This window comes from Hyla sarda, chromosome 1 (genome assembly GCF_029499605.1).
Source record: "Hyla sarda isolate aHylSar1 chromosome 1, aHylSar1.hap1, whole genome shotgun sequence".
Classification (NCBI taxonomy): Eukaryota; Metazoa; Chordata; class Amphibia; order Anura; family Hylidae; genus Hyla; species Hyla sarda.
The window spans coordinates 532153379-532167271 of record NC_079189.1 but is presented as its reverse complement, the minus strand read 5'-3'; positions in this window follow the sequence as shown (position 1 = coordinate 532167271).

The following is a 13893-nucleotide window of genomic DNA, read 5'->3' as shown; positions in this document are numbered from 1 at the left end:
ACGTCCAAGCGATCTCCTGCTCTGCCGCGGGCAGCGCAGGAGATCGCGGGTGGGACTCAGCTGTCAATCACAGTCGGAGTCCCACCGCAGCTGCCGGGGCCGCGATCGCGCCGATCCCGGCAGCATTAACCCCATAGATGCCGTGATCAGTTCTGATCACGGCATCTATGGTGTTTGCAGGGGGAGCGCTCTCCCCCTGCCCATCAACGGCGGCGCCGCGATAAAATAAGGGGGATCGGGGTTGTCCAAGACACCCTCGATCCCCCTTGAAGAGATAGGAGTGAGGTGGCAGGGTTTCCACCCCTCCTATCCCTGCTATTGATCGGCGGAGCGACCGACCAATAGCAGACTGGGGGGTTAAAGTTCGGTTCCCCCCCCCCCCGCTATGCCCATCGGTGTCCGGGCACAGCGGGGGTGTCACGGTGCCGGCTGGCAGGAGGTGGATCCTCTGTGCCAGAGAGGGATAGCGAGGACCGTGCTAGTGGACCGGTTCTAAGACACTACTGGTTTTCACCAGAGCCCGCCGTAAAGCGGGATGGTCTTGCTGCGGCGGTAGTGACCAGGTCGTATCCACTAGCAACGGCTCACCTCTCTGACTGCTGAAGATGCTGGAGATAGGCGAGGTACAAGGGAGTAGGCAGAAGCAAAGTCGGACGTAGCAGAAGGTCGGGGGCAGGCGGCAAGGTTCGTAGTCAGGGGAGATAGCAGAAGTTCTGGTACACAGGCTTTTAAACACACAAAACGCTTTCACTAGGCACAAGGCAACAAGATCCGGCAAGGGAGTGCAAGGGAGGAGACTAGATATAGCCAGGGAACAGATGGGAACCAATTAAGCTAATTGGGCCAGGCACCAATCATTGGTGCACTGGCCCTTTAAGTCTCAGGGAGCTGGCGCGCGCGCGCCCTAGAGAGCGGAGCCGCGCGCGCCAGCACATGACCGCAGGAGACGGGAACGGGTGAGTGACCTGGGATGCGATTCGCGAGCGGGCGCGTCCCGCTGTGCGAATCGCATCCCCAACGGCCATGGCAGAGCAGCGCTCCCGGTCAGCGGGACTGACCGGGAAGCTGCAGGGAGAAAGACGCCGTGAGCGCTCCGGGGAGGAGCGGGGACCCGGAGCGCTAGGCGTAACAGGGGGGAACCGTGTAGTAGCGGCGGCAGCGGCGGTCACTTACTCGGCGGCGGCTGTGATCATGGCGGCGGTGGAGGTGAGTATGGCGCCGCGTGTCCGGGAGTCTGTTGCCTAGCAATATCTGCAGGGGGAAAGTTTGGAGAGTGGTCTCTAAACTGTCGCCCTCCAGATGTTGCAAAACTACAACTCCCACCATGCCTTGACAGCTGTTTGCTGTGTTGGCATGCTGGGAGTTGTAGTTTTGCAAGATTTAGAGGGGTTCAGGCTAGAGATCACTGACAGTGGTCTCTAAATTGTAGCCCTCCAGATATTACAAAACTACAACTCCCAGCATGCCCAGACAGCAGTTTGCTGTCTTAGCATGCTGAGATTTGAAGTTTTGCAACATCTGGAGGGCCACAGTTTAGAGACTACTGTCAGTGATCTCCATACTGAGCCCCTCTAAATCTTGCAAAACTACAACTCCCAGCATTCAGGAACAGCAAATGGCTGTCTCGGCATGCTGGGAGTTGTACTTGCGTGCCTCCAGCTGTTGCATAACTACATCTCCCAGCATTCCCTTTGGCAATCAGTACATGCTGAGAGTTGTAGTTCTGCAACAGCTGGAGGCACACTGGTTGGGAAATACCGAGTTAGGTAATAGGTTCTATTACCTAACTCAGTATTTTCCAACCAGTGTGCCTCCAGCTGTTGCAAAACTACAACTCCCAGCATGCACGTTCTGTCAGTGCATGCTGGGAGTTGTAGTTTTGCCCCCCCCCCCTCCCATGTGAATGTACAGGTTACATTCACACTGGCGGCGGATTACAGTGCGTTCCCTGCTTCAAGTTTGAGCTGCAGCAGCCGCCTCTCAAACTCCTAGCGGGAGACTCAGTGTAATCCGCCGTCAGTGTGAATGTAACCTAAAAACACTACACTACACTAACATAAAATAAAGAGTAAAACACTACATATACACACGTACACTGCCCCCCCCCCCACCACCACCACCCCTTCCCCCCCAATAAAAATGAAAAACGTATCATACAGCAGTGTTTCCAAAACGGAGCCTCCAGCTGTTGCAAAACAAAAACTTCCAGCATTTCCGGACAGCCATTAACTGTCCAAGCATGCTGGGAGTTTAGCAACAGCTGGAGGCACCCTGTTTGGGAATCACTGGTGTAGAATACCCCTATGTCCACCCCTATGCAAATCCCTAATTTAGGCCTCAAATGCGCATGGCGTTCTCACTGTCGTATTTCAAGGCAACAGTTTAGGGCCACATATGGGGTATCGCCGTACTCGGGAGAAATTGCCTAACAAATTTTGGGGGGCTTTTTCTCCTTTTACCCCTTATGAAAAGGTAAAGTTGGGGTCTACACCAGCATGTTAGTGTAAAAAAAAACATTTTTGTACATTAACATACTGGTGTTGCCCCATACTTTAAAATTTCACAAGCGGTAAAAGAAAAAAAAAACCTCCAAAATTTGTAACGCAATTTCTCCTGAGTACGGAGATACCCCATATGTGGTCGCAAAGTGTTCTGGGGACGCACAACAAGGCTCAGAAGGGAGAGTGCACCATGTAAATTTGAGGTCTAAATTGGTGATTTGCACAGGGGTGGCTGATTTTACAGCGGTTCTGACATAAGTGCAAAACAATAAATACCCACATGTGACCCCATTTTGGAAACTACACCCCTCACGGAATGTAACAAGGGGTACAGTGAGCATTTACACCCTACAGGTGTCTGACAGATCTTTGAAACAGGGGTCTGTGAAAATGAAAAATAAAATTTTTAATTTGCACAGCCCACTGTTCCAAAGATTCGTCAAATGCCAGTGGGGTGTACATTCTCCCTGCACCCCTTATTACCTTCCATGAGGGGTGTAGTTTTAAAAATGGGGTCACATGTGGGGGGGTCCACTGTTCTGGCACCACGTGGGGGTTTGGAAATGCACATGGCCAAATTCTCTCTCCAAAAGCTCAATGATGCTCCTTCTCTTCTGAGCATTGTAGTTCGCCCCCAGTGCACTTCACGTCCACTTATGGGGTATTTCCATACTGAGAAGAGATGGGGTTACAAATTTTGGGGGGTATTTTCTGCTATTATCCATTGTAAAAATGTAAAATTTGGGGGGAAACAAGCATTTTAGTGTAAAAAAAATATTTTTTTTTTTACATATGCAAAAGTTGTGAAACACCTGTGGGGTATTAAGGTTCACTTTACCCCTTGTTACGTTCCCCAAGGGGTCTAGTTTCCAAAATGGTATGCCATGTGCGTTTTTTTTTCTGTCCTGGCACCATAGGGGCTTCCTAAATGCGGCATGCCCCAAGAGCAAAATTTGCTTCCATAAAGCCAAATGTGACTCCTTCTCTTCTGAGACCTGTAGTGCGCCAGAAGAGCACTTTTCATCCCCATATTGGGTGTTTTCTGAATCGGGAGAAATTGGGCTTCAAATTTTGGGGGGTATTTTCTGCTATGACCTTTTTTGAAAATGTAAAATTTTTGCTAAACCAAGCATTTTTGGTAAAAAAAAATATTTTTTTTTTTACATATGCAAAAGTTGTGAAACACCTGTGGGGTATTAAGGTTCACTTTATCCCTTGATACGTTCCTCAAGGGGTCTAGTTTCCAAAATGGTATGCCATGTGTTTTTTTTTTTGCTGTCCTGGCACCATAGGGGCTTCCTAAATGCGACATGCCCCCGAGCAAAATTTGCTCTCAAAAAGCCAAATATGACTCCTTCTCCTCTGAGCATTGTAGTTCGCCCGTAATGCACTTCAGGTCAACTTATGGGGTACCTCCATACTCAAAAGAGACGGGGTTACAAATTTTGGGGGGTATTTTCTGCTATTAACCCTTGCAAAAATGTGAAATTTGGGGGGGAAACACACATTTTTGTGAAAAATCTTTTTTTTTTTTTTACATATGCAAAAGTCATGAAACACCTGTGGGGTATTAAGGCTCACTTAATTCCTTGTTACGTTCCTCAAGGGGTCTAGTTTCCAAAATGGTATGCCATGTGTTTTTTTTTTTTTTGCTGTTTTGGCACCATAGGGGCTTCCTAAATGCAACATGCCCCCAAAAAAACATTTCAGAAAAACGTACTCTCCAAAATCCCCTTGTCGCTCCTTCGCTTCTGAGCCCTCTACTGCGCCCGCCGAACAATTTACATAGACATATGAGGTATGTGCTTACTCGAGAGAAATTGGGCTACAAATTCAAGTATAAATTTTATCCTTTTACTCCTTGTAAAAATACAACAATTGGGTCTACAAGAACATGCAAGTGTAAAAAATGAAGATTTTGAATTTTCTCCTTCACTTTGCTGCTTTTCCTGTGAAATACCTAAAGGGTTAAAACACTTACTGAATGTTATTTTGAATACTTTGGGGGGTGCAGTTTTTGTAATGGGGTCATTTATGGGGTATTTCTAATATGAAGACCCTTCAAATCCACTTCAAACCTGAACTGGTCCATGAAAAATAGCGAGTTTGAAAATTTTGTGCTGAACTTTGAAGCCCTCTGATGTCTTCCAATAGTAAAAACATGTCAATTTTATGAGGAAAATATAAAGTAGACATATTGTATATGTGAATCCAAAAAAAATATTTGGAATATCCATTTTCCTTACAAGCAGAGAGCTTCAAAGTTAGAAAAATGCAAAATTTTCAATTTTTTCATCAAATTTGGGGATTTTTCACCATGAAAGGATGCAAGTTACCACAAAAATTTACCACTATGTTAAAGTAGAATATGTCACGAAAAAACTATCTCGGAATCAGATTGATAAGTAAAATGTTTAAAGTGACAGTGGTCAGATGTGCAAAAAAGGGCTGCATCCTAGAGGTGAAAATGGGCTGTGTCCTTAAGGGGTTAACCCCCACGCCCCCGATCTGCTATTTGTCTGGGATAGAAGGGGTGGCACCCCTGCCACCTCACTCTTATCCCTTTAGGGGGATTGTGGTTGTCTTGGACAAACCCAATCCCCCTTATATTCCGGGTCACCGGAGACCCGTATGATCCGGAATCGCCGCAGATCGCCGGTCTGAATTGACTCAGGACCTCCCTCGGTGATGTGCTGGGATGCCTGCTGAATGATTTCAGCAGGCATCCCGGTCCGGTCCCCGCCCGGCGAGCGGCGGGGATCGGAGAAACACCGGGCGTACCTGTATGCTCTGCATCCTTAAAGACTCGGGAACGGGGGTGTTATGCCCTGCGTCCTCAAGTGGTTACACAAAAAATGTTTTCCAGGGGAGTACCCCTTTAACAACACAGGGCGTACCTGTATGCCATGGTCGTGATCCAAGTGTATGAAGCACGCTTACAAGCTGAGTCGACTTCATACCCAGTAAATAACATCTGCTGTCAAACATTAACTCTTCAGATGCCATGATCAAAAATGGTTGCAGCATTGAAAAGGGTTAAAATTGCATGGCAAGACCTTTAGGGCTTAATGATCATAGGTTCTTGATTGGCCTGCATGATGGCAGGCTAAAAAAGCAGAGCACCGATAACACTGATCAATGTTGTGCTATGGCACAGAACTGAATAGTGTTTGCAATTGAAAGATTACATTTAAAGGAAAACTGTCATATGTTTTCTCCCGCACTATCCACAGTACCTATGGATAGTGCGGGAGACGCTGAACATTTGGATTCCTACCTTGTCTGGATCCGCTGCGCCGTTCGCCCGTTAGGCTAGAACTCCACTGAGATTTTTGCCCTGCGATTTTTGTGGCATAAAAATGCCAGAAAAAACTGCCACAGTTTTTCCCTGCGTTTTGGCGTTTTTTTCTGGTGTTTTTTCTTGCGTTTTTACCTTTGTGTGGAATTTGCCATTTTTTACAAAATAGTTGGGTACCAAAAAAAGGACGCAGTAGGGATGTAAAAATGTATTTAACTAAATGTTTATTTTTTATAACAAAACTTTAATACATTTTTTTATAAAGTGTGTGTGTGTGTGTTTAACTTTTTTCTCTCTTTTTACCCCCACATTTTTTATGTAGTACTACTACTCCCAGCATGGAACACACTGTTGCATGATGGGAGTAGTAGTACCTGTACTATAGACATATCTCCCCGGGTGTCAGTTTGACAACCGATGCGATCGTCCATAATATAGCAGAGATGGAGCGGCTCTATACAGCGCTCGCACCTCTGCTCTGTACTCTGAGTGATGTTCTATTCACATCACTGGCCGCTCATATTTTCCACCGAGAGCTGTGATTGGCCGGATGGTTGCAGCCAATCACAGCTCTGAGGAAAATATGAATGAATGAGTGACCAGACTGGAGTATAGTGCAGAGCAGGGATGTGAGCACTGTATACATTTGCTCCATCTCTGCTATAGACAGGACGATCACAGCGGATGTCAGTAGTGATACCCGCTGTGATCTGTTCTTACCTGCAGGTACTCCTACTCCCAACATGGAGCACACTCTGCTCCATGCTGGGAGCTGTAGTACCTGCATTAATAGACAGATCGCAGCGAGTGTAACTTCTGACACCCAGTGCAATCTGTCTATTAATGCAGGTACTACAGCTCCCTGCATGGAGCAGAGTGTACTCCATGTTGGGAGTAGTAGTACTTGTAGTTAAGGAAAGATCACAGCGGGTATCACTCCTGACACCCGCTGTGATCCTCCTGTATAATGTATGGATGCAGCGGCCGCTCTTCTATGGTCCCCTGCACTGCCGTATATATACACATGTTCCTAGAGCTGTGATAGGCTGGAACCATCTGGCCAATCACAGCTCTCTGCAGGAAATATTAATATGTGTATATAAACGGCAGTACAGGGGACCATAGAAGAGCGTCCGCCGCATCTATACATTATACAGGAGGATCGCAACAGGCGATCTGTCAATTAGTACAGGTAACTACTACTCCCATCATGGAAAAGTGTGTTCCATGCTGGGAGTAGTAGTACTACCCAAAAAAAAAAAAAAAGGGAAAAACACACACACACACTACATTTTTATTATTGTCGGCTACATTTTTAGTGCTTTACCCGGCCACATAAATTGATCCCTGTTTAAAAATGTATAAACATTTTCGTAATAAAAAAGATAAATCTCGTGACATACAATTTTTTCCATCACTACTGTATCTTTTTTATTATTTTTTTTTTTATGGTACCCTACGAAATTTTAATAAAAAAGGTATCTCCATCATTTTTTGGGATCGCTAAAGTCCAAAAAAGAATAAAAAACGCCTGCAAAAACGCTAAATTTAAAACCAACATGGCATTTTTCTTGCCGTTTTTGCTCTCCCATAGACTTCTATGGGATGAAAACACCACGATTTCAGGGCAAAAAACGCCAAACTAGGTTTTGTCGGGCGATTTGAAAATCCAGCCTCTGAGCCCGAAATTGCTGAAAAACGCCAAAAGGATTAAAAAAACGCCAAACTGAAAAACGCCAAGTGAATCTGGCATTTTGCAGTTTACTATTGACTTGCAGCTAACATCTGGACGTGGCGTTTTTTCAGTGAAAAAACGCTGTGCGGGAAAATTGGCGTTTTTACGGCATTTTTGCAAAAAAAACCTCAGTGGAGTTCCAGCCTTATAGCAGTTTTTCGGTATATTCAAATTAGCTGCTAACTGGCACGGGCGGGGTTACTGCCTTCATCTGGCACTGTGGCGTAACCGCCACCCGGCCTGCAGCACCGCACTGCTAATGAATATTCATATAATGTCTTACAATCTCCGTCTCATCCCAGCCGAGTCCCGGACGATTCTGCGCATGTGCAGGATTTCTAACTATACCCGGAAGCGGTCTTCAGCGCTGCTTCATTCGTCCTTAGCAGCGCTGGAGTAGGGGTGTAGGCAAGTTCATGCCTACCATTTATTTACAATCTAATGTAAAATTTGCACACACTAACCAAACAAACTGTATGTTAATTGATAATGTTACTTAACCTCCCCAAGTTAATAAATAAAATGTTTGCCACCCACTTTTTTTCATATTTTTTGTGAAAATATAAATCCCAGCATGTCCACACAAATCGATTTGCTGTGTGGGCATGGTGGGAGTTGTAGTTTTGCAAAACATAGCTATACATTGTTTGGTAGTGATATATATATATATATATATATATATACATGCAAAGAGGTTCTGCAGCACCCTTTATTGCATGGGTTAAATAAACCACTTGTTTTGAATTCAACCTGGAGTGCTGCAGAACCTCTTTACATGTATAGAAAATACGGACCGTGACCGGGTCTGTCCTGATGGCACCCACTGCTTTTACCTTTTACCTTGGGTTGTGCTGCCTGCCTCTGCCTTGTATATATATATATATATATATATATATATATATATATATATATATATATATACAGGGTGGGCCATTTATATGGATACACCTTAATAAAATGGGAATAGTTGGTGATATTAACTTCCTGTTTGTGGCACATTAGTATATGTGAGGGGGGAAACTTTTCAAGATGGGTGGTGACCATGACGGCCATTTTGAAGTCAGCCATTTTTAATCCAACTTTTGTTTTTTCAATAGGAAGAGGGTCATGTGATACATCAAACTTTTTGGGAATTTCACAAGAAAAACAATGATGTGCTTGGTTTTAACGTAACTTTATTCTTTCATGTGTTATTTACAAGTTTCTGATCACTTATAAAATGTGTTCAATGTGCTGCCCATTGTGTTGGATTGTCAATGCAACCCTCTTCTCCTACTCTTCACACACTGATAGCAACGCTGCAGGAGAAATGCTAGCACAGGCTTCCAGTATCCGTATACACTGCTATATACTACTATATACACCACAGGAGAAATGCTAGCACAGGCTTCCAGTATCCGTATACACTGCTATATACTACTATATACACCGCAGGAGAAATGCTAGCACAGGCTTCCAGTATCCGTATACACTGCTATATACTACTATATACACCGCAGGAGAAATGCTTGCACAGGCTTCCAGTATCCGTATACACTGCTATATACTACTATATACACCGCAGGAGAAATGCTAGCACAGGCTTCCAGTATCCGTAGTTTCAGGTGCTGCACATGTCGTATCTTCACAGCATAGACGATTGCCTTCAGATGACCCCAAAGATAAAAGTCTAAGGGGGTCAGATCGGGAGACCTTGGGGGCCATTCAACTGGCCCATGATGACCAATCCACTTTCCAGGAAACTGTTCATCTAGGAATGCTCGGACCTGACACCCATAATGTGGTGGTGCACCATCTTGCTGGAAAAACTCAGGGAATGTGCCATCTTCAGTGCATAAAGAGGGAAACACATCATCATGTAGCAATTTCGCATATCCAGTGACCTTGAGGTTTCCACTGATGAAGAATGGCCCCACTATCTTTGTACCCCATATACCACACCATACCATCAATTTTTGTGTTCAAACAGTCTTGGAGGGATCTATCCAATGTGGGTTAATGTCAGACCAATAGTGGTGGTTTTGTTTGTTAACTTCACCATTCACATAAAAGTTTGCCTCATCACTGAACAAAATCTTCTGCGTAAACTGAGGATCCTGGTCCAATTTTTGTTTTGCCCATTCTGCAAATTCTGTGCACCGATCTGGGGCATCTGAAGGCAATTGTCTATGCTGTGAAGATACAAGATGTGCAGCACCTGAAACTACGGATACTGGAAGCCTGTGCTAGCATTTCTCCTGCGGTGTATATAGTAGTATATAGCAGTGTATACGGATAATGGAAGCCTGTGCTAGCATTTCTCCTGCAGTGTATATAGTAGTATATAGCAGTGTATACGGATACTGGAAGCCTGTGCTAGCATTTCTCCTGCGGTGTATATAGTAGTATATAGCAGTGTATACGGATACTGGAAGCCTGTGCTAGCATTTCTCCTGCGGTGTATATAGTAGTATATAGCAGTGTATACGGATACTGGAAGCCTGTGCTAGCATTTCTCCTGCGGTGTATATAGTAGTATATAGCAGTGTATACGGATACTGGAAGCCTGTGCTAGCATTTCTCCTGCGGTGTTGCTATCAGTGTGTGAAGAGTGGGAGAAGAGGGTTGCATTGACAATCCAACACAATGGGCAGCACATTGAACACATTTTATAAGTGGTCAGAAACTTGTAAATAACTCATGAAAGAATAAAGTTACCTTAAAACCAAGCACATCATATAAATGGCCCACCCTGTATATATAACTACCAAACATAGTATAGCTAGCTTTTTGCAAAACTACAACTCCCAGCATGCCCAGATAACAAAAACCTGACTATGAGTTGTAGTTTTGCAAAAGCTAGCTATACTATGTTTGGTAGAAATAGATACATATATAACTACCGAACATAGTATAGCTGTGTTTTGCAAAACTACAACTCCCAGCATGCCCACACAGCAAATCGATTTGTGTGGACATGCTGGGATTTATATTTTCACAAAACAATAAGAATAAAGTGGGTGGCAAACTTTTTACTTATTAACTTGGGGAGGTTAAGTAACATTATTAAGTAACATACAGTTTGTTTGGTTAGTGTGTGCAAATTTTACATGAGATTGTAAATATATGGTAGGCATGAACCTGCCTACACCCCTACTCCAGCGCTGCTCCGGACGAATGAAGCAGCGCTGAAGACCGCTTCCGGGTATAAATGTATCACTGGGGAATTACTCTTCAATAAGAACACCCCTTTCCCCATGAGACTTCTCACTATCAGGGTGTATTGATAAAGGTGCCCTTGGAGAGAGAAATTATGCTATATATATGAAGTTAAGGAACATCCAATAAGGCAGTGATGAAAAAATAATATATAACTTTTATTCTGATTCTTTTTTTAAAATAAGAGTATTAAAAAGTCCATAGCTAGCAGTATAGTTGGTCAACACAGGACAGTGCTCATGAGATGGGTATAGGGTAACAGGTGAATACCTATATCTAAATAGTCCTACCTCATCCTAGGACTATCCCTCACTACATTTAGTGTGGGTGGGGGTGGGGTTTAGTGATTTCCACTCGCAGGTGGTTAGCTAATTAATCTCTCATACTCCTGTCCAACACGTTTCTCCCACTTGTTTTAAGGGTTCATCAGGGAACCGAGGAGGGAATAATAGGCTACCAGTATATAATCATATCACACAAGGGTACATAGAAATAGGTATATATGGACTAAATTAAGATCAGTAGTTAGTCAAGATCAGTAGGTAGTCAGATACAGACCAGATAAACACTAGATAAAAGGGATGGATATGTCAGTCAGACACTGGCAAGTTGGAACCACAGTTAATGTCCAGATTGGTAAGTTTACAGTCCGGAACAGTCATACAGAGTGATGTGTACACCGTCAAAAAGTCCAGAGTCAATCTGATAACCGCAAACCACCATGTCATAACTTTAAATTGAGTAATACATATAGATTATCTATATATAACACCACAGCCATATAGGGTATGTGGTGTCACATCCATGTAGATTCCAATATTGGCGATAGCACAGAGTGATTATTACTTCCACACAGGTATATAGTAACACTCAGGTTCTATGTATAGAGATGAACTGTGAAGACATAATTAACCCCTTAAGGACCGAGCCCTTTTTCACCTTAAGGACCAGAGCATTTTTTGCAATTCTGACCACTGTCACTTTAAACATTAATAACTCTGGAATGCTTTTAGTTATCATTCTGATTCCGAGATTGTTTTTTCGTGACATATTCTACTTTAACTTAGTGGTAAAATTTTGTGGTATCTTGCATCCTTTCTTGGTGAAAAATCCCCAAATTTGATGAAAAAAATGAAAATTTTGCATTTTTCTAACTTTGAAGCTCTCTGCTTGTAAGGAAAATGGATATTCAAAATAATTTTTTTTTGGGTTCACATATACAATATGTCTACTTTATGTTTGCATCATAAAATATATGAGTTTTTACTTTTGGAAGACACCAGAGGGCTTCAAAGTTCAGCAGCAATTTTACAATTTTTCACAAAATTTTCAAACTCGCTATTTTTCATGGACCAGTTCAGGTTTGAAGTGGATTTGAAGGGTCTTCATATTAGAAATACCCCATAAAAGACCCCATTATAAAAACTACACCCCCAAAGTATTCAAAATGATATTCAGTAAGTGTATTAACCCTTTAGGTGTTTCACAGGAATAGCAGCAAAGTGAAGGAGAAAATTCAAAATCTTCAATTTTTACATTCGCATGTTCTTGTAGACCCAATTTTAAATTTTTGCAAGGAATAAAAAGGAGAAAATTTTTACTTATATTTGAAACTCAATTTCTCTCGAGTAAGCACATACCTCATATGTCTATGTTAATTGTTCAGTGGGCGCAGTAGAGGGCTCAGAAGGGAAGGAGCGACAAATGGTTTTTGGGGTGCATGTCACCTTTAGGAAGCCCCTATGGTGCCAGGACAGCAAAAAAAAACACATGGCATACCATTTTGGAAACTAGACCCCTCAGGGAACGTAACAAGGGGTAAAGTGAACCTTAATACCCTACAGGTGTTTCACGACTTTTGCATATGTAAAAAAAATATTATTTTTTTTTTACCTAAAATGCTTGGTTTCCCAAAAATTTTACATTTTTAAAAAGGGTAATAGCAGAAAATACCCCCCAAAATTTGAAACCCAATTTCTCCCTATTCAGAAAACACCCCATATGGGGGTGAAAATTGCTCTGCTGGCGCACTACAGGTCTCAGAAGAGAAGGAGTCACATTTGGCTTTTTGAAAGCAAATTTTGCTCTGGGGGAATGCCGCATTTAGGAAGCCCCTATGGTGCCAGAACAGCAAAAAAAATCACATGGCATACCATTTTGGAAACTAGACCCCTCGGGGAACGTAACAAGGGGTAATGTGAACCTTAATACCCTACAGGTGTTTCACGACTTTTGCATATGTAAAAAAAATTTTTTTTTTTTACCTAATATGCTTGGTTTCCCAAAATTTTTACATTTTTAAAAAGGGTAATAGCAGAAAATACCCCCCAAAATTTGAAGCCGAATTTCTCCCGATTCAGAAAACACCCCATATGGGGATGAAAAGTGCTCTGCTGGCGCACTACAGGTCTCAGAAGAGAAGGAGTCACATTTGGCTTTTTGAAAGCAAATTTTGCTCTGGGGGCATGCTGCATTTAGGAAGCCCCTATGGTGCCAGAACAGCAAAAAAAAAACACATGGCATACCATTTTGGAAACTAGACCCCTCGGGGAACGTAACAAGGGGTAATATGAACCTTAATACCCTACAGGTGTTTCACGACTTTTGCATATGTGAAAAAAAAATTTTTTTTACCTAAAATGTTTGGTTTCCCAAAATGTTTACATTTTTAAAAAGGGTAATAGCAGAAAACACCCCCCAAAATTTGAAGCACAATTTCTCCCGATTCAGAAAACACCCCATATAGGGGTGAAAAGTGCTCTGCTGGCGCACTACAGGTCTCAGAAGAGAAGGAGTCACATTTGGCTTTTTTAAAGCAAATTTTGCTCTGGGGGCATGCCGCATTTCGGAAGCCCCTATGGTGCCAGGACAGCAAAAAAAAAAAAACACATGGCATACCATTTTGGAAACTAGACCCCTCGGGGAACGTAACAAGGGGTTAAGTGAACCTTTATACCCCACAGGTGTTTCATGACTTTTGTATATGTAAAAAAAAAATTTTTTTTTTTACCTAAAATGCTTGTTTGCCCAAAAATTTTACATTTTTAAAAAGGGTAATAGCAGAAAATCCCCCCCAAAATTTGAAGCCCAATCTCTCCCGAGTACGGCGATACCCCATATGTGTCCCTAAACTGTTGCCTTGAAATACGACAGGGCTCCAA